General features: G+C 39.0%; 2 protein-coding genes across 3 annotated transcripts in view; one reads left to right on the forward strand and one right to left on the reverse strand.

Annotated features, from left to right (window-relative positions):
* The window catches only part of LOC133648209 (dedicator of cytokinesis protein 2), a 337,149-nt gene that overhangs the window by 91,942 nt on the left and 225,378 nt on the right, over nt 1-19,829 (reverse strand). The gene's annotated exons all lie outside the window — the stretch shown is intronic.
* Nucleotides 3,750-19,829, forward strand: part of LOC133648212 (uncharacterized) — a 62,018-nt gene continuing 45,938 nt past the window's right edge. Inside the window, exon 1 of one of the 2 annotated variants that reach the window (XM_062044064.1) lies at nt 3,750-3,910. The gene's annotated coding sequence lies outside the window, so the exon portion shown is untranslated. Of the gene's footprint in view, nt 3,911-9,965; nt 10,335-19,829 lie in introns of those variants that run through there. The other variant, XM_062044065.1, reaches the window with a different exon arrangement.

The following is a 19,829-nucleotide window of genomic DNA, read 5'->3' on the forward strand; positions in this document are numbered from 1 at the left end:
AAAGAAACAACCCTTTTGTGTGAATGGGGAGGGAGGTTTTTTGGGTTGGTGCACTAATTGTAAGTGTATCTTGTGTTTTTTATGTGGATTTAATTTAAAAAAAAAACAAAAACAATAAACAAACAAAAAAACGATACTGATAATAAAAAAAACGATACCGATAATTTCCGATATTACATTTTAACGCATTTATCGGCCGATAATATCGGCAGACCGATATTATCGGACATCTCTAGTCTATATATACTTTTTTTTTTTTTTTCCAACCATCCATTTACTACCGCTTGTCCCGTTCGGGGTCGCGGGGGGTGCTGGAGCCTATCTCAGCTTCATTTTTTATTAATCTTGGCCAAAGGGGGCGCATTTCAATTTCTTACACACACTTGTTATTTCATATGTTGACCAGAGGGGGGGACATTTTTTAAAAGCGACACACAGTGATAAATAAATAATAAATGGGTTATACTTGTATAGCGCTTTTCTACATTCAAGGTACTCAAGTGAAGTGAAGTGAATTCTATTTATATAGCGCTTTTCTCTAGTGACTCAAAGCGCTTTACATAGTGAAACCCCAATATCTAAGTTACATTTAAACCAGTGTGGGTGGCACTGGGAGCAGGTGGGTAAAGTGTCTTGCCCAAGGACACAACGGCAGTGACTAGGATGGCGGAAGCGGGGATCGAACCTGCAACCCTCAGGTTGATGGCACGGCCACTCTACCAACCGAGCTATACCGCCCCCGAGGTATAAAGCGCTTTGACACTATTTCCACATTCACACACACATTCACACACTGATGGCGGGAGCTGCCATGCAAGGCGCTAACCAGCAGCCATCAGGAGCAAGGGTGAAGTGTCTTGCCCAAGGACACAACGGACGTGACTAGGATGGTAGAAGGTGGGGATTGAACCCCAGTAACCAGCAACCCTCCGATTGCTGGCACGGCCACTCTACCAACTTCGCCACGCCGTCAATTTGGAAAAATCCCCCCTTTTTGGGACCACCCTAATTTTAATAGATTTCACCACTAGGGGTGCAAATGAGACATTCTCTATTAGATGCAATGTTATTGGGACCCTGATTTATGTCATCACTTGTTCACACCTCCTCACATGGAAGCTACTTTTCCTTGTTGATGTCGCAAGAAAACAAAACACACGCATACACACACACACACACGTGTGTGTGAGAATGTGGAAATAGTGTCAAAGCGCTTTGAGGATCTTGAAGGTAGAAAAGTGCTATACAAGTCTTTTAGCGTAACGTTAGCTCATTTTGCGGTGTGTGTTACGGACAGCAAAGCCCTGTCTGTCTGTTATTTCACTTTACCTTTTTCTGTGTTGATTGAGCTGTGTTGAAGCAGCAAAAAAGGACATTATGTTAAATGAAGAGTTTCTGTCTCTGATAGTTGATATAATAATGTAAGTGCATCATTAAGCCTACATAAACTCCATGGTGTTCAGGGATGAATAGTCTCTCCTATTGCTATTGTACTATTTTTTCAGCTATAGTTACATGAATCATTAGTAATGCAGCAGCCTAGTTTTGAATGGCAGGGTCCCTGCTATCACATGTTGATAATAATATAACATTTACATAATAAATCCACTACAGGCTTCCCAAATGCTGTAATAAATGAAGCATGATGAGTTGACTTGAAACTGTTTAATGTTGCACTTTTTATATGTAGAAGAAAAGTTGTGTCATTGTATTTAATCTGAGCAACAACTTGAGGCAGTTTAATGTTGATTAACGTGGGCAGAATTATTATAGTGTTCCCAATGTTAAAAGGATAAAGCCATTGTTTACACATTTGTAGCTGTGGCTACGAAAGTAGCTTACCACCACTAGGTGTGAATGAATGATGGGTTTTTAACATGTAAAGCGACTTTGGGTACTTAGAAAAGCGCTATATAAATCCCAGTTATTATTATTATTATTATTATTTGGTAAATAAATAATCAAAAAATGTATATTTTGTTGTTTTCTTACTCAGGCATGTGATTTTTCTGTCTAAAGTCGGAATTACGTCTTTTTTAATCTCGGGGGAAAAAAAAAAATTAACTCCCGTTTTTTTCCCCGACCCTAAATCAAGATTTGAGACGTAGTTTATATTACGCCGTAGTTGATTGGTGGATATGTTCCTTGTGACCAATCAGGACATCTGTTATGAATGATGACATTAATAACGTCATCATTCATAATGGTTACTACGGCCATTTTCCATATTTAAACGATGTCGGTTCTCGAGAGAAAGGACGCTTTACGAGTGAAAGAAATTGATAAACATGTAAAAAATAAGTTTGGATGGGACTGGATGGAAAGGGAAATCACTGATACTGTTGGGAAGAAGGAAGTTACGACTTTGTTCGGTGATTTTATTCGGAAAATCGATCGTCCCGGAAAGGTTTAGTGCACGTGGTGTCATGATAATATTGACTATGGATCACCAGGTTTCAAGGCTTTGGAAGTACATGCGAAACGGCAACAACATATGAAACAACTTGAAGCAAGGAAAACTAACTTTTCACTAGCTGCTACTTTTGGATGTCAACCCAAAGTGAGCAAACCTTACGGACTTCATCTTTTGTTTACATTGACAACTGCCGTAGACATGGAGAGGAAAGATCCGCCCACTTCAGTTGCAGACAGGGTTGCTAATAATGAGGTAAGCTACAAAATATTTGCTTGCGAAATACGCATGTTTGTTTTAAATATTAACCAATTATTGCTTTGCGAAATATAAATGGGTTTTTCTAAAAATAAAAAGCCACGTGAAAATATATTATGAAATTACAGAAATTCAAAGAGTCGCATTATTGATTCCAGTTAACAATTTATTTGAAATAAATGTGCATATAATACTATTTTGTAATATTAAGTTCTTATGTAGTCTGTTGAAACTATTGTCAGTGGTGTAACAATCTTGAAGGTAAATATTTTCACACTTGTTTCATGCAATATGTCCTCACATTATTATTATTATTTCCTATTTTCAAATATGAATAAACAATACTAAACATGTTTCATTGTTTTCATAAATGTATATCCTATTTTGGCAAAAAGAATGAAATGTTGACATTACATTACATGAAGTAATGTGGTAATACTGTAAATAAAGTGTAGATAATAACAGTGATCAATGTGACACCTGTGAACACAAGATGTAAATATTAGTGACTAAATAGTGTTGGGACTGAACCATATACAGTCATTCATTATTATAATTGGGTTATGTATGTTCTATTAATGATGTTTTCATGTCTTTAAACACTCAAATATTTTCTTCAAATGGTGCTGTCTTTGTTCATTTTAGCATGTTAAATTGGTGAAAAACCAGGAGCTTCCTGGCTGGGGGCCTTCGTCCCCCTTGTCCCCCCCACCAGGGCACCCTTCGTTCCCCAGACCCCCGGAAGTTTTTTCAGTCTTTTTCATTGTGGTCAAATCACATGCCTGTTTACTGTACTGAAAATGAATTGAACCGTGACCTCTAAACCGAGCTACGTACCGAACCGAAATGTTTGTGTACCGTTACGCCCCTAGTATGGGGACACGCCTAGACCAGATTATGGAAGCAGAAGCGTAGAGTCAACGCGGTCTAAAGCAGGTGACGACGTGTGAGAAACGGGTGACACCAAGACGGTGATGAGTGCATTTGTTGCAGACCCAGATGAAGATGAGGAGGGAAGGGGAGGGAGAGAGAGAGAGAGAGAGAGAGGGGGCGAGAGAGAGAGAGAGAGAGGGGAGGGAGGATCAGTGAGCCCTGCAAGCATGCAAGGATCAAGAGCAACAGAACGCAAAGGAAGGAGGGAGGAAAAGAGAGCAGTGAAGACTTGCTGAGGACTGAAGGATTATTGGAAATGTGAGAAGACACCAAGAGGAGACGATCCTATGGAGTACGAGCAGAGAAGTAAGTGTAGTTGGAATGAATGTATACTATTTTACACGCCTTGTGTACTTTGTCTTCACCTCAAAGCATGGCTGTCATTTGAAGAGCGACTAGCGAGCGTGGGAACGCCGACAGAAACACGCATAAAGACACGTCAAAGTCCACTGAGAGTGAATTCTCCCGCAGTGTGTGGTCAGACGCACCACATCGTTTGTTAACCACACACACACACACTTTCACCTCCAACCAGGATCCAGATGTTCTCCACCTTGTGGGTGGGTGTAAGAGGTGGAGCGGCGAATGTGCAGATCAGCTGATTGCTATTAAAAGCCCACGTGCCAATGGCTGTAATATGGGATTATACCGCGGGGCTGGTGCACTAATGCAGGCTGGCGGAGGAAGTTACAAAGTCAGGACTGCGGGGCTGGTGCACTAATGCAGGCTGGTGGAGGAAGTTACAAAGTCAGGACCGCGGGGCTGGTGCGGGGCTGGTGCGGGGCTGGTGCACTAATGCAGGCCGGCGGAGGAAGTTACAAAGTCAGGACCGCGGGGCTGGTGCGGGGCTGGTGCACTAATGCAGGCTGGCGGAGGAAGTTAGAAAGTCAGGACCGCGGGGCTGGTGCGGGGCTGGTGCACTAATGCAGGCTGGCGGAGGAAGTTAGAAAGTCAGGACCGCGGGGCTGGTGCGGGGCTGGTGCACTAATGCAGGCTGGCGGAGGAAGTTAGAAAGTCAGGACCGCGGGGCTGGTGCGGGGCTGGTGCGGGGCTGGTGCGGGGCTGGTGCACTAATGCAGGCTGGTGGAGGAAGTTAGAAAGTCAGGACCGCGGGGCTGGTGCGGGGCTGGTGCACTAATGCAGGCTGGTGGAGGAAGTTAGAAAGTCAGGACCGCGGGGCTGGTGCGGGGCTGGTGCACTAATGCAGGCTGGCGGAGGAAGTTACAAAGTCAGGACCGCGGGGCTGGTGCGGGGCTGGTGCGGGGCTGGTGCACTAATGCAGGCTGGCGGGGAAGTTAGAAAGTCAGGACCGCGGGGCTGGTGCGGGGCTGGTGCACTAATGCAGGCTGGCGGAGGAAGTTAGAAAGTCAGGACCGCGGGGCTGGTGCGGGGCTGGTGCGGGGCTGGTGCGGGGCTGGTGCACTAATGCAGGCTGGTGGAGGAAGTTACAAAGTCAGGACCAAATAGCGCTGGAGAGCGGGAGTTCCTTTACGTCCCTGAAGTTACACTCCACGCTGATGTAGCCCCGTGGGGATCATTACTGGACCTCAAGGTAGCGGGTTCTACCTTTTCCAGGTCCAAAATGGTGTCAAGGGTACACAAGCAGTACTTTTGATGGTAGCAGCCCGGAGAGTACTGCTAGAGGTGTAATTAGGCACAGTGGAATCGTATAACCTCGGGTTTTTGGTTTTGTTTTATAAAAATAACTGATTTGCATAGAAATAACCTGTTTGGGGTCACACTGATGCCAGTATAGTCGTCCCTTGTTTGTCGCTCTTGACCACAGTATTTACATTTCTGCGAAACAATCATTACATAAAAATAACACATTGTCATAATGAAGTCATGAACAAACAGTTTACTACTTTCTTAATACACTTTTCAACATTATGAGAGCCCTCTAAACATGACGTACAACCCTTTAGTCACCCTTAAAGTATTCTAATCCAATATAGTAATGCTTAATGAAGCTGAGCCAATCAGTGATCACTGTACTGAACACTGCGTTCTGATTGGTTGGGTCAACTGTTGTGGTCAATACTGCTGTAGTATTGAGATCTTTATCAAAATGTTATACAATATGCTTTAAAAAATGTTAAATATGCGATGTGGTGAAGCCGCAATATTTGTAGTGAAGGACGACTGTACACACACACACACACACACACACACACACACACACACACACACACACACACACACACACACACACACACACACACACACACACACACACACACACACACACGCACGCATTATATGTATTTATATATATTGTATATATTAACTAACCCTAACCCTACTTATGATTTTCACCTGCCTCTGTTGTTCGGGACACTCACCTGTTTGTAATCAAGAGACACTATTTAAGCCTCACCTGTTTGTAATCAAGACTCACCTGTTTGTAATCAAGACTCACCTGTTTGTAATCAAGAGACACTATTTAAGCCTGCCTTTGCTGGTCACTCGTCCTGGCTTCTTTGTTTGCTACACGCGACCGGACCAGTTACGTAGGTTTTGCTTGTCTCCTAGCCCATGCTAAGTGTTAGCTTCGAGTGTGATTGGCACGTGTTTCCTTCGACTTGTTTTCTGTTTTTGGTGCTTCTTTGATTGTTCTGAGAATTAAATAATGTTCCTACCTGCAAGTCCTGTCCGGAGTCGTCCGCTTGCATCCCGGGAGAACGAACCGCGCAGTAAACTGCAATCCCGCCATGACATCTACAGATTATTTCAGATACCGTATTTTTCAGACTATAAATCGCTCCGGAGTATAAGTCGTACCGGCTGAAAATGCATAACGAAGAAGGAAAAAACCATATATAAGTCACACTGGAGTATAAGTCGCATTTTTGGGGGAAATGTATTTGCTAAAACCCAACAGCAAGAATAGACATTTGAAAGGCAATTTAAAATGTCTAAAGAATAGTGAACAACAGGCTGAATAAGTGTACGTTATATGAGGCATAAATAACCAACTGCTATGTTAACCTCACATATTATGGTAAGAGTCATTCAAATAACTATAACATATAGAACATGCTATACGTTAACCAAACAATCTGTCACTCCTAATCGCTAAATCCCATGAAGTCTTATACGTCTAGTCCAGTGGTTCTTAACCTGGGTTGGATGGAACCCTAGAGGTTCTGTGAGTCGGCCTCAGGGGTTCTGACACACCCAACTCATGGTGTAAATACAAACTTCTCCCTATCGGCGTATTACGGATACAACAACAGCAGAAGTCAGACTGATTTGCAGGTGTGTCATTTGTTGTGAGTTTATGTTGGTTTTGTTGTTTGAACAAGGTGATGTTCATGCACGCTTCATCAAGTGCACCAGTAATAAAACATGCTAACACTTTAGTATGGGGAACATATTCACCATTAATTAGTTGCTTATTAACATGCAAATTAGTAACATATTGGCTCTTAATTAGTCATTATTAAGTACTTATTAATGCCTTATTTGGCATTGCCTTATTATAACCCTAACCCTCTAACCCTGGCCCTAACCCTAACCAAATTACTCTAAAGTCCCCTAGTGTCCAAAAAACTCTAAATTAAGTCTTTGTTACTTAGAATATGTTCCCCTAGTGTCCAAAAAACTCTAAATTAAGTCTTTGTTATTTAGAATATGTTCCCCTAGTGTCCAAAAAACTCTACATTAAGTCTTTGTTACTTAGAATATGTTCCCCTAGTGTCCAAAAAACTCTAAATTAAGTCTTTGTTACTTAGAATATGTTCCCCTAGGATCCAAAAAACTCTAAATTAAGTCTTTGTTACTTAGAATATGTTCCCCTAGTGTCCAAAAAACTCTAAATTAAGTCTTTGTTACTTAGAATATGTTCCCCTAGGATCCAAAAAACTCTAAATTAAGTCTTTGTTACTTAGAATATGTTCCCCTAGGATCCAAAAAACTCTAAATTAAGTCTTTGTTACTTAGAATATGTTCCCCTAGGATCCAAAAAACTCTAAATTAAGTCTTTGTTACTTAGAATATGTTCCCCTAGTGTCCAAATAACTCTAAATTAAGTCTTTGTTACTTAGAATATGTTCCCCTAGTGTCCAAATAACTCTAAATTAAGTCTTTGTTACTTAGAATATGTTCCCCTAGTGTCCAAAAAACTCTAAATTAAGTCTTTGTTACTTAGAATATGTTCCCCTAGTGTCCAAAAAACTCTAAATTAAGTCTTTGTTACTTAGAATATGTTCCCCTAGGATCCAAAAAACTCTAAATTAAGTCTTTGTTACTTAGAATATGTTCCCCTAGTGTCCAAAAAACTCTAAATTAAGTCTTTGTTACTTAGAATATGTTCCCCTAGGATCCAAAAAACTCTAAATTAAGTCTTTGTTACTTAGAATATGTTCCCCTAGTGTCCAAAAAACTCTAAATTAAGTCTTTGTTACTTAGAATATGTTCCCCTAGTGTCCAAAAAACTCTAAATTAAGTCTTTGTTACTTAGAATATGTTCCCCTAGTGTCCAAAAAACTCTAAATTAAGTCTTTGTTATTTAGAATATGTTCCCCTAGTGTCCAAAAAACTCTACATTAAGTCTTTGTTACTTAGAATATGTTCCCCTAGTGTCCAAAAAACTCTAAATTAAGTCTTTGTTACTTAGAATATGTTCCCCTAGGATCCAAAAAACTCTAAATTAAGTCTTTGTTACTTAGAATATGTTCCCCTAGGATCCAAAAAACTCTAAATTAAGTCTTTGTTACTTAGAATATGTTCCCCTAGGATCCAAAAAACTCTAAATTAAGTCTTTGTTACTTAGAATATGTTCCCCTAGTGTCCAAATAACTCTAAATTAAGTCTTTGTTACTTAGAATATGTTCCCCTAGTGTCCAAAAAACTGTAAATTAAGTCTTTGTTACTTAGAATATGTTCCCCTAGTGTCCAAATAACTCTAAATTAAGTCTTTGTTACTTAGAATATGTTCCCCTAGTGTCCAAAAAACTCTAAATTAAGTCTTTGTTACTTAGAATATGTTCCCCTAGTGTCCAAAAAACTCTAAATTAAGTCTTTGTTACTTAGAATATGTTCCCCTAGGATCCAAAAAACTCTAAATTAAGTCTTTGTTACTTAGAATATGTTCCCCTAGTGTCCAAAAAACTCTAAATTAAGTCTTTGTTACTTAGAATATGTTCCCCTAGGATCCAAAAAACTCTAAATTAAGTCTTTGTTACTTAGAATATGTTCCCCTAGTGTCCAAAAAACTCTAAATTAAGTCTTTGTTACTTAGAATATGTTCCCCTAGGATCCAAAAAACTCTAAATTAAGTCTTTGTTACTTAGAATATGTTCCCCTAGGATCCAAAAAACTCTAAATTAAGTCTTTGTTACTTAGAATATGTTCCCCTAGGATTCAAAAAACTCTAAATTAAGTCTTTGTTACTTAGAATATGTTCCCCTAGTGTCCAAATAACTCTAAATTAAGTCTTTGTTACTTAGAATATGTTCCCCTAGTGTCCAAAAAACTGTAAATTAAGTCTTTGTTACTTAGAATATGTTCCCCTAGTGTCCAAATAACTCTAAATTAAGTCTTTGTTACTTAGAATATGTTCCCCTAGTGTCCAAAAAACTCTAAATTAAGTCTTTGTTACTTAGAATATGTTCCCCTAGTGTCCAAAAAACTCTAAATTAAGTCTTTGTTACTTAGAATATGTTCCCCTAGGATCCAAAAAACTCTAAATTAAGTCTTTGTTACTTAGAATATGTTCCCCTAGTGTCCAAAAAACTCTAAATTAAGTCTTTGTTACTTAGAATATGTTCCCCTAGGATCCAAAAAACTCTAAATTAAGTCTTTGTTACTTAGAATATGTTCCCCTAGTGTCCAAAAAACTCTAAATTAAGTCTTTGTTACTTAGAATATGTTCCCCTAGGATCCAAAAAACTCTAAATTAAGTCTTTGTTACTTAGAATATGTTCCCCTAGGATCCAAAAAACTCTAAATTAAGTCTTTGTTACTTAGAATATGTTCCCCTAGGATCCAAAAAACTCTAAATTAAGTCTTTGTTACTTAGAATATGTTCCCCTAGTGTCCAAATAACTCTAAATTAAGTCTTTGTTACTTAGAATATGTTCCCCTAGTGTCCAAATAACTCTAAATTAAGTCTTTGTTACTTAGAATATGTTCCCCATACTAAAGTGTTACCAAAAACATATAACTTCGTCTTAAATTAAAAAAAAACAACATTTTATTTTCCACTAAAGAAGGGTTGGGTGAATGCGCATATGAAAGTGCTGGGGTTCGGTACCTCCAACAAGGTTAACAACCACTGCTCTAGTCTCTTACGTAATATGTTAATCATTTCACACATAAGTCACTCCTGAGTATAAGTCGCACCCCTGGCCAAACTATGAAAAGAACTGCGACTTATAGTCTGAAAAACACGGTATATTCCAATGATCGCCCAGCCCTAGTGGAAATCTACAGATGATTTCAGATATTCACCCTGCACATTCATTATTTGAAGTGTCTTTCACCAAAACCAGCAGAGAAATACCAAGTCATACATTTGACTTTTATAGGTCCCACAGTACCTTTTTTTGTGTGTGTTATCCTGACGGAGCGTAATGGGGATGAAGCGCTCCGAGGAAGGCAGCAAGGAAGGCAGTGATGGAGAGCTTGGAGGCAACGAGCAGGCAGGATGAGTGCTATGACAGACAGATGAGAAGATGATGGAGTGGCACAGAAAAGAGTGCAGGGAGTAATGAGAGAATGTGGACAGGTGAGCAAAAGAGCCATGAAAAGATGAAGCAAACCAACACGGTGTCATGTGGTCGCAGCCACACGTAGCAATTGGACTGCTTTTGTCGCTGGCTTAAATATTGCACTCCTTCTCTGCTTGCATTGCTAGCTAATGGCTCATAAAAAAGTGTCTCGCATAAATCAAAAGAAAACATACTTTTCCCTTCCTGTGAGGGAGCAGCGTGTCAACATGAAGTATGTCCCGCTCAGGATACGCCATAAGGAAGGAAACCAGCTGAAAATGTGGCATCCACGTTAAAAACTAAACAAATATTGCAAGCATGCAGTCACTGGAGACAGGCTGGTGAGGAAAGTGGACATGTCCTACTCGTTAGCGACCCTGGCTCTGGTTTGGTAAGAGACTGAATAGAATTGTTTCATTGGGTGGAAAAAACAAAGTGACTTTATATGCTTAATTGTGAGACTGTCACGGCGCATGCACAATCCCTCATGCCTTCTGCTAGGAGCACCCCGGGACACGGCCCTGCTCGCTCTTCCCGCATCGTGGCGCGGCTGCAGGCAATCGTCAATCAGCGCATCTGGATCTGATTAGCATACTTGCCAACTTTGAGACCTCCGAATTCGGGAGGTGGGGGGGGGGGGTGTTTGGTGGTAGCGGGGGTGTATATTGTAGCGTCCCGGAAGAGTTAGTGCTGCAAGGGGTTCTGGGTATTTGTTCTGTTGTGTTTATGTTGTGTTGGGGACGGCGTGGCGAAGTTGGGAGAGTGGACCTGCCAGCAATCTGAGGGTTACTGGTTCAATCCCCACCTTCTACCATCCTAGTCACGTCCGTTGTGTCCTTGAGCAAGACACTTCACCCTTGCTCCTGATGGGCCTGGTTAGCGCCGTGCATGGCAGCTCCCGCCATCAGTGTGTGAATGTGTGTGTGTGAATGGGTGAATGTGGAAAATAGTGTCAAAGCGCTTTGAGTTCCTTAAAAAGGTAGAAAAGCGCTATACAAGTACTACCCATTTACCATTTACCATTGGAGCGTTTACATCAATGCTATAGAGTAGCTATGGATACTCTTCCACTCCAGTCCTGTAGGGGGCAGTGATGCAGACAGCTATTGCCGTGCCAGCCACTACAAAGGAAAATACAGTGCCACCTTGATGTATGAACCCCTTACTGCACAACCTTTTCCACACACCAAGTCAAATATAGTTTTTTATGAACCTTGTCTTGGTTAACCAACGTTTCATCCACCCATTTTGTGCCCGGCAGCACATCCATTGTGAGCAGGCTGATCGCTCATTCAGTCCACACGGTAATAACATCATTAGCTACTATGCTACCTTGTGTGCTTCTTGAGTGTATTTGAGCCTTTTTACATGTTGTTCTACAAACCCCAAAAGCAGTGAAGTTGTCACGTTGTGTAAATGCTAAATAAAAACACAATATAATGATTTGCAAATCCTTTTCAACCTAAATTCAATTGAGTAGACTGCAAAGAGTTTATTTTTAGCAAATATTAGCTCATTTGGAATTTGATGTTTGCAATATGTTTAAAAAAAGCTGGCATGAGTGGCAAAAAAGACTGATAAAGTTGAGGAATGTTCATCAAACACTTATTTGGAACATCCCACAGGTGAACAGGCTAATTTGGAACATTTGGAATTTGATGCCTGCAATGTGTTTCAAAAAAACCTGGCAAAAGGGGCAAAAAAGACTGAGAAAGTTGAGGAATGCTCATCAAACACTTATTTGGAACATCCCACAGGTGTGCAGGCTACAGGTGGGTGCCATGATTGGGTATAAAAGTAGATTCCATGAAATGCTCAGTCATTCACAAACAAGGATGGGGCGAGGGTCACCACTTTGTCAACAAACGCCTGAGCAAATTGTTGAACAGTTTAAGAACAACATTTCTCAAGCAGCTATTGCAAGGAATTTAGGGATTTCACCATCTACGCTCCGTAATATCATCAAAAGGTTCAGAGAACCTGAAGAAATCACTGCACGAAAGCAATCATATTACCCGTGACCTTCTGCATCAACAAGCGACATCCGTGTGTAAAGGATATCACCACATGGGCTCAGGAACACTTCAGAAAACCACTGTCAGTAATTACAGTTCGTCGCTACATCTGTAAGTGCAAGTTAAAACTCTACTATGCAAAGCGAAAGCCGTTTATCAACAACACCCAGAAACGCTACTGGCTTCGCTGGTTTTGGGTTTTGTTTTGCTAGCTCAATATGAGTCCAAAGAAAGAAATGGACAAGCGTGTGTGGACAGTTCGGGTTATTGTTGTTGTTTTGACTTTGTTATCAAGTAGAAAGTAGACCCATCACCTCCTTATTATGTTTGTTTGATATACAGTACTGTACTGTGCATTATATTGTGTTTAAAGTAGAGATGTCCGATTATATCGGCCGATATATGCGTTAAAATGTAATATCGGAAATTATCGGTATCGGTTTTTTTATTATCGGTATCTGTTTTTTTTGGGTTTTTTAAAAAAAAATTAAATCCACATAAAAAACACAAGATACACTTACAATTAGTGCACCAACCCAAAAAACCTCCCTCCCCCATTTACACTCATTCACACAAAAGGGTTGTTTCTTTCTGTTATTAATATTCTGCTGCCTACATTATATATCAATATATATCAATACAGTCTGCAAGGGATACAGTCCGTAAGCACACATGATTGTGCGTGCTGCTGCTCCACTAATAGTACTAACCTTTAACACTTCATTTTACTCATTTTCATTAATTACTAGTTTCTATGTAACTGTTTTTATATTGTTTTACTTTCTTTTTTATTCAAGAAAATGTTTTTAATTTATTTATCTTATTTTACTAATTTTAAAAAAAAGTACCTTATCTTCACCATACCTGGTTGTCCAAATTAGGCATAATAATGTGTTAATTCCACGACTGCATATATCGGTTGATATCGGTATCGGTAATTAAAGAGTTGGACAATATCGGAATATCGGATATCGGCAAAAAGCCATTATCGGACATCCCTAGTTTAAAGTGTTCAAACTTGTACTAAAATATGGACTTTTGTCAAGGCCAGAACCCATTATGTATGTTTACATTGTTTCATATTGACAACTTTGCTTCAATATACACACTTTTCTATTAACAAACCCTGTTGAAGAAGCAACCACGTTTGTAAATCAATGTTTCATCTCTGGTTTCTTACGCCTGACTTTTTCACTCTTTTTTTCCACCAAATAGTCAAATGTCATCTCAGTTATACGGCCAAACATTGCACATTATCAATTTTGTTTGCCCGTGAATCATCTGCGGAATTGACAAATAAATAATCCCACGTGTGTTTTATTTATAGTCCGGCCGCTATACCACATTTCTAATTATACGTTGATTGGGTAAAAAAAAAAAAAGGTGTTTATATTTACTTATAAGATCAGTTTGAGGTGTATACTCGAGGAGTCGTGCAATCGTATTCCCAGTCCAACAAATACACAACCGAGAATACAACAATATCTATAAGATATAGGTGTCAAACTCAAGGCCCTGGGGCCGAATCTGGCCCGTCACGTCATTGTGTTTGGCCCTCCAACGCTTAGGAAAGTATGCATCAATATCTTAACTTTTCCTACTAAATGTATTTGTTCTTTCCAATTTGACAAAAATAAATAAATAAATATATATATATATACACTACCGTTCAAAAGTTTGGGGTCACCGAAACAATTTAGTGGAATAGCCTTCATTTCTAAGAACAAGAATAGACTGTCGAGTTTCAGATGAAAGTTCTCTTTTTCTGGCCATTTTGAGCGTTTAATTGACCCCAAAAATGTGATGCTCCAGAAAGTCAATCTGCTCAAAGGAAGGTCAGTTTTGTAGCTTCTGTAACGAGCTAAAGTGTTTTCAGATGTGTGAACATGATTGCACAAGGGTTTTCTAATCATCAATTAGCCTTCTGAGCCAACGAAATTGTACCATTAGAACACTGGAGTGATAGTTGCTGGAAATACACCTATGTAGATATTGCACCAAAAAGGAGACATTTGCAGCTAGAATAGTCATTTACCACATTAGCAATGTATAGAGTGTATTTCTGTAAAGTTAAGACTAGTTTAAAGTTATCTTCATTGAAAAGTACAGTGCTTTTCCTTCAAAAATAAGGACATTTTAATGTGACCCCAAACTTTTGAACGGTAGTGTATATATATATATATATATATATATATATATATATATATATATATATATATATATATATATATATGTATATATATATATATATATATATATATATATATGCACTGCATGAAATTGCATTGCATACTTCAATGTCTGCTTGACTTATGGTTTGATAGCAAGTTATCCATCAAATTGTCCACTGTAAAAAGGACATTAGATATTACGTTAAAATGATGATGTTTTTTACAGCATATTCAATTGAAAACTGTAAATTGACAAAAACTCTAACACAGTTTTTACTATAAAATGATGCCGACTACGTCTGTAAAATCTACTGTTGTTGTTACTGTAAATGGAAAAAATGGTCTCACAGTTATTCTACGGTAACAAACTGGCAGCTCAGTTGCCAGAATTAAAAAAATAACAGTGGTACTGTTTTTCTATTTACAGTAATATGTTGAACAAACTACCTTAAATTTTACAGTAAGATTCAGGCAACTAAGCTGCCAGTATTTTACCGTAAAATAACTGTGGTACCATTTTAAAATGCTAAATAAACAGTGGGTACTTATTTTTCCCATCTACAGCAATATAATGTTTAAAACGTGTAGATTTTACATTGGAAAAAATGGTGACCGGAATTTTACTGTGAAATATACATATTTTTAAAATATATTTAATAATAAAATGTATAGGCAAATCCATAAATTATTTACTGTTAAAACTTTGACATCCCTGCTATAGGAGAAGCTCATTTAAAGGCCTACTGAAATTACATTTTTTCATTTAAACGGGGATAGCAGATCCATTCTATCTGTCATACTTGATCATTTCGCGATATTGCCATATTTTTGCTGAAAGGATTTAGTATAGAACAACGACGATAAAGTTCGCAACTTTTGGTCGCTGATAAAAAAGCCTTGCCTGTAGCGGAAGTAGCGTGACGTCACAGGTTGAAAGGCTCCTCACATTTCCACATTGTTTACACCAGCAGTGAGAGCGATTCGGACCGAGAAAGCGACGATTACCCCATTAATTTGAGCGAGGATGAAAGATTCGTGGATGAGGAACGTTAGAGTGATGAACTAGAGTGCAGTGCAGGACGTATCTTTTTTCGCTCTGACCGTAACTTAGGTACAAGCTGGCTCATTGGATTCCACACTCTCTCCTTTTTCTATTGTGGATCACGGATTTGTATTTTAAACCACCTGGGATACTATATCCTCTTGAAAATGAGAGTCCAGAACGCCAAATGGACATTCACAGTGACTTTTATCTCCACGACAATACATCGGCGAAACACTTTAGCTACGGAGCTATCACGTATAGCATCGGGCTTAAATGCAGATAGAAACAAAATACATAAACCCCTGACTGGAAGGATAGACAGAAGATCAACAATACTATTAAACCATGGACATGTAACTACACGGTTAATGCTTTCCAGCCTGGCGAAGCTTAACAATGCTGTTGCTAACGACGCCATTGAAGCTAACTTAGCAACGGGACCTATGCTAAAAACATTAGCGTTCCACCTACGCCAGCCAGCCCTCATCTGCTCATCAACACCCGTGCTCACCTGCGTTCCAGCGATCGACGGAAGGACGAAGGACTTCACCCGATCATCCGTGCGGTCGGCGGCTAGCGTCGGCTAGCGTGTCTGCTATCTAAGTCAAAGTCCTCCTGATTGTGTTGCTGCAGCCAGCCGCTAATACACCGATCCCACCTACAACTTTCTTCTTTGCAGTCTTCATTGTTCATTAAACAAATTGCAAAAGATTCACCAACACAGATGTCCAGAATACTGTGGAATTATGAGATGAAAACAGAGCTTTTTTGTATTGGATTCAATGGTGTCCAAATACTTCTATTTAACTAGTGACGTCACGCGCATACGTCGTCATACATAGACGTTTTCAACCGGAAGTTTCCCGGGAAATGTAAAATGTCACTTTATAAGTTAACCCGGCCGTATTGGCATGTGTTGCAATGTTAAGATGTCATCATTGATATATAAACTATCAGACTGCGTGGTCGCTAGTAGTGGCTTTCAGTAGGCCTTTAATACTCACAAGTACAGCAAAGAGGGTGAACTAGATCAGTGTTTTTCAACCTTTTTTGAGCCGAGGCACATCTTTTTCATGGAAAATATCCGAAGGCACACCACCAGCAGAAATCATTAAAACATTAAACTCAGTTGACAGTAAAAAGTGGTTGTTGGATATGACTTTAAAGCATAACCAAGCATGCATCACTATAGCTCTTGTCTCAAAGTAGGTGTACTGTCACCACCTGTCACATCACACCCTGACTTATTTGGACTTTTGGGCTGTTTTAGTGTGTGTAGTGTTTTACTTCTTGTCTTGCGCTCCTATTTGGGTGTATTTTCCTGTTTTGTTGGTGTTTTCCTGTAGCAGTTTCATGTCTTCATTAAAAGCTTTTCACCGCATCTACTTTGTTTTAGCAATCAAGAATATTTCAGTTGTTTTTATCCTTCTTCGTGGGGACATTGTTGATTGTCATGTCATGTTTTAAATAATAATGGAAGTACAATTGTTTGTATATAGTATATAAATTGGTACAAAGGTTTAACATGTCTACAAGGATATTTCACATGCCTTTACTGTGTATATAATTGAACTGTGTTTATGTTATGTATAATGTGTATTTATAATATGTTGTACAATGGACATTCAATAATTTTCGGAAGTTTATTTTGTACTTGACATTTTTTATAGGGTTAGGCGCAATAAGTGTTCAACTTCAGCCTAAACCCTTTCGGTCTGCAACATTTTCATTTTCAATTTAAGAATGTACAACTGTTTGTTTATTTTGTATTATATTGACCGAAGAATAATAAACTTGTATGTTCGGATGTACATTGTCTTTGCTCCACAGTAAGTCTTTGCTGTCGTCCAGCATTCTGTTTTTGTTTACTCTGTAGCCAGTTAGGTTTTGGTTCCGTTCTGCATAGCCTTCCCTAAGCTTCAAAGCCTTTTCTTAGGGACCTTTTGTTTATTGTTGGTTTAAGCATTAGATACGACGACAAACCCTTGTCATCTCACACAACGTGTTCCCGACGTCTACAAAGCAATTAGCTACCTGCTGCCACCTACTGATATGGAAGAGTATTACAGGGTTACTCTGCCGAGCTCTAGACAGCACCGACACTCAACAACGGCACATCATTTGCAGATTATAATTACTGGTTGTCAAAAAATATTTGTAACCCAAATAGGTGAAAGTACATAATCTCCCACGGCACACCAGACTGTATCTCACGCGGCACAGTGGTTGAAAAACACTGAACTAGATTGTAATGTAAATTCACCATGAATGCTCAATGACATTTTATAGTAATCAAAAGTATCATGAACATGTTTCACAATGTCTGCTGACTTTAAAATAGAGAGAAGAGCTCCTCGTGTGATTGTTAAGTGAGAACTGTGTGCTTTCAATTAGGCCAGCCTGCCTGACATGTTTGTCTTTTGCGCAATTTTGGAAATTAGCGTTTTGTGGCATGTGGCTCTTCAGCAGAGACTCTGATTAAAGTGCATTGTCCCTTCAAATTACAGTTGGAGCCAATTCAAGTGGAGGGGAAAGACTCGGCCGGGTGGGTTTTTACTTTTGTTGTTGCTGCTTATTTTTTGAGAGGTGCAAGCATAAATGTCAGAATATGACACCTCAGATGAGCCACTGAAAAACATACAAGTACAGTTTTTAATCATTTAACACGCAAAAGGCTTACATGTGCAGAAAAAAACAAACTCCTTGTTTCTCAGCAGAAATAAATACAGTTAAATAGAAAGTTTGCTACTCAGTACTTGTGAATAAAACACACAATTATTATTATTATTTTTAATTTATTTTGTCCTGTCCACCTACCTTTGCCTTATTTGTATTTGACTTTATTAAATGGATTTATATTATCATTTAGTGCAGCCGGGCCGGAGCAGGAGGGGATAGAAAGAGGAAAAAAGGAATACAGAGGTGGAAATTGCGGGTACAAGAGGGGGATAAGACAGAGAGACAACAACAACAACAAACACAACAACTATAGAACAACATCAGCAAATAGGATATGTACAAATATGATAGTAAAAGTGATAGCAAAGAAGCAGTTAGTGAAGTAAATATTAATAACACAGAAATGACAATGAACATTATTACACTACAAATGCAACAATACAAACACCAATAGAAATATCACTATTGATAATTAACAATAACAATAATGTACCTCTATTATCAACAATACAATTGTTAAAAGGCAGCAATATATATATATGTAATGGTAACTTGAAATATAAAAGAAAGCAGCTAAATCTAGGGGAAGAAAAAGAAGTGAACTGTATTAACCTTGTAGATTGTTATAGTAATAATAGGTTAAGCTTGGTCAGTGTGCAATGCGTTACCCAGTTTCCCCTAGGGCAAGAACGTTAATATATGTTTGATGATAGGTGATTATATGCATGAAACACACAATTGAATAGAATATACAATACTGCACAATAAATACTTAAAAACCCAATGAAATTACAACATAAACACGGTCTATTTCATTGCTATATGTGGTGTGTGATGATTAACGCGCACACACACACACACACACACACACACACACACACACACACGTATATATACGTATATGACGTGCGGTGAGGTTCAAGGCTGGTGAGGCACTGACTTTATCACAGTCAGATTTACAAACATATGAACCCTAAAGAGTATCTTATTCACCATTTGATTGGCAGCAGTTAACGGGTTATGTTTAAAAGCTCATACCAGCATTCTTCCCTGCTTGCCACTCAGCATCAAGGCTTGGAATTGGGGGTTAAATCACCAAAAATGCTGCCCACTGCTCCCCTCACCTCCCAGGGGGTGATCAAGGGGATGGGTCAAATGCAGAGGACACATTTCACCACACCTAGTGTGTGTGTGACAATCATTGGTACTTTAACTTTAACTTTACACATACAAACTGTAGCACACAAAAAAGCACATTTAATAAAAAAAACTTTATTATGGTCGTTGACGTTATTAACGTCATCATTCATAACAAATGTCCTGATTGGTCACAAGGAACATATCGACCAATCAACTACGGCGTAATATAAACTACGTCTCGAATCTTGATTTAGGGTCGGGAAAAAAAACCGGAAAAACAGGAGATCTTTTTTTTTTTTTTCCCGAGATTAAAAAAGACGGAATTCCGACTTTAGACGGAAAAATCACATGCCTGTAACATTGAAACAACGTGCTTTTTGACGAATGTTGGCTTGTGCCGTTGATTTGACTTTTGAAATGTTGGTCATTTACCAACCGACAAACGTGGATCCAACAGCAACG

This window comes from Entelurus aequoreus, linkage group LG04 (assembly GCF_033978785.1).
Source record: "Entelurus aequoreus isolate RoL-2023_Sb linkage group LG04, RoL_Eaeq_v1.1, whole genome shotgun sequence".
In the NCBI taxonomy this organism is placed as follows: domain Eukaryota; kingdom Metazoa; phylum Chordata; class Actinopteri; order Syngnathiformes; family Syngnathidae; genus Entelurus; species Entelurus aequoreus.